Here is a 2500-nt window from a genome sequence, read left to right as displayed (position 1 = left end):
CCGCATGAAACTTCCAGAGGCATTTGCAGCAGGAATGCATGTGCACTCAAAAAAGTGAATATTTCTCACGGATAGACCCTGTGATACGCTAGAAATTGGCGGGGATGTCTCTCTTGTGGCTCACGGGGCTGTTAGGGTGGCACAGAAATCCCTCGGAATGGGAAAACGGGTCATTTTCGTGTCGCCACATTGCATGCGAACCGCATGCAACTTCCAGAGGCATTTGCAGCAGAAATGCATGTGCAGTCAAAAAAAAATTGATATTTTTCACGGATAGACCCCGTGAAACGCTAGAAATTGGCGGGGATGTGTCTCTTGTGGCTCACGGGGCTGTTAGGGTGGCACAGAACTCCCTCGGAATGGGAAAAGGGGTCATTTTCGTGTTGCCACATTGCATAGGAACGCCATGAAACTTCCAGAGGCATTTGCAGCAGAAAGGCACGTGCACTCAAAAATTTTAATATTTTTCACGCATAGACCCCGTCAAACGCTAGAAGTTGGCGGGGATGTCTCTCTTGTGGCTCACGGGGCTGTTAGGGTCGCACAGAAATGCCTCGGAATGGGAAAACGGGTCATTTTTGTGTGGCCACATTGCATAGGAACGGCATGAAACTTCCAGAGGCATTTGCAGCAGGAATGCATGTGCACTCAAAAACGTCTATATTTTTCACGGATAGACCCCGTGAAACGCTATAAATTGGCGGGGATGTCTCTCTTGTGGCTCACGGGCGCTGTTAGTTAGGGTCGCACAGAAATCCCTCGGAATGGGAAAAGGGGTCATTTTCGTGTTGCCACATTGCGTACGAACGGCATGAAACTTCCAGAGGCATCTGCAGCAGAAATGCATGTGCACTCAAAAACGTCTATATTTTTCACGGATAGACCCCGTGAAACGCTAGAAATTGGCGGGGATGTGTCTCTTGTGGCTCACGGGGCTGTTAGGGTCGCACAGAAATCCCTCGGAATGGGAAAACGGGTCATTTTCGTGTTGCCACAATTGGCATACGAACGGCATGAAACTTCCAGAGGCATTTGCAGCAGAAATGCATGTGCACTCAAAAACGTGAATATTTTTTCACGGATAGACCCCGTCAAACGCTCGAATTTGGCGGGGATGTTTCTCTTGTGGGTCACGGGGCTGTTCGGCTCGCACAGAACTCCCTTGGTCCACCTGATTCGTGCATACAGGCAGCAACTAAAACTCTGTAAACCTGCTGTGAGGACATCTAAACAGTGGACCAGTGAGGCTGTGGAAGATTTGCGGGCGTGCTTAGACTGTACTGACTGGGATATGTTCACGACTGCTACCAATAGTCTGGATGAACTCACAGAGGCTGTGTACATCAGCTTCTGTGAGGACTGCTGTATCCCAACACGTACCAGGGTGAACTTTAACAACAACAAGCCCTGGTTCTCAGCAAAGCTCAAAAGGTTGAGGTTGGAGAAGGAGGAAGCGTTTAGGAGTGGGGATAGAGACAGATTCAAGGAGTCGAAGAACAGGTTTAGCAAAGCGGTGAGAGAGGCTAAACGACTGTACTCAGAGACACTAAAACACCAGTTCTCTACTAACGACGCTGCTTCTGTCTGCCAAAGGGCTCAGGCACATCACCAACTACAAACCCAGAGCGCCCCACACCACTAACGACTCCCGCCTAGCCAACGACCTGAACGAGTTCTACCGTAGATTTGAAAGACAATTGGACTGTCCTGAACCACCCCTTCCCACCCAAGAGGCCCCATCCCCCACCCATACTACAGAAACGACTCTCTCCTTTCAGGAGGGAGAAGTTAATGGGCTTTTCAAGAGGCAGAATCCACGCAAAGCAGCCGGGCCGGACTCTGTCTCTCCAGCCACCCTCAGGCACTGCGCTGACCAGCTGTCTCCGGTGTTCACCAACATCTTTAACACCTCCCTGGAGACATGCCATGTACCAGCCTGTCTCAAGTCCTCCACCATCATCGCTGTGCCCAAAAAGCTAAGGCCAACAGGACTAAATGATTACAGACCGGTCGCCCTTACATCTGTGGTAATGAAGTCTTTTGAGCGCCTGCTCCTGGCACACCTCAAAGCCATCACAGACCCTCTCCTGGACCCCCTTCAGTTTGCCTACAGAGCCAACAGGTCTGTGGACGACGCAGTTAACATGGCCCTCCACTTCACCCTACAGCATGTGGACGCCCCAGCATCCTACGCCAGGATCCTGTTTGTGGACTTCAGCTCTGCCTTCAACACCATCATCCCTGCCCTGCTTCAGGACAAGCTCTTCCAGCTGAACGTGCCCTACTCCACCTGCAGGTGGATCACAGACTTCCTCTCTGACAGGAAGCAGTGCGTTAAGCCGGGAACAGAAGTCTCTGACTCCAGGTCCATCAGCACGGGAACTCCTCAGGGCTGCGTCCTTTGCCCACTGCTCTTCTCCCTGTATACCAACAGCTGCGCCTCCAATCATCTGTCCGTCAAACTCTTGAAGTTTGTCGGACGACACCACCCTCATTGGGC

The sequence above is a fragment of the Petromyzon marinus genome, unplaced genomic scaffold (assembly GCF_048934315.1).
Source record: "Petromyzon marinus isolate PM22_M1 ecotype Great Lakes invasive population unplaced genomic scaffold, UKy_Petmar_22M1.pri1.0 PM_G_Scaffold_8, whole genome shotgun sequence".
Taxonomy (NCBI): Eukaryota; Metazoa; Chordata; class Hyperoartia; order Petromyzontiformes; family Petromyzontidae; genus Petromyzon; species Petromyzon marinus.
This window is presented reverse-complemented; position numbering follows the sequence as displayed.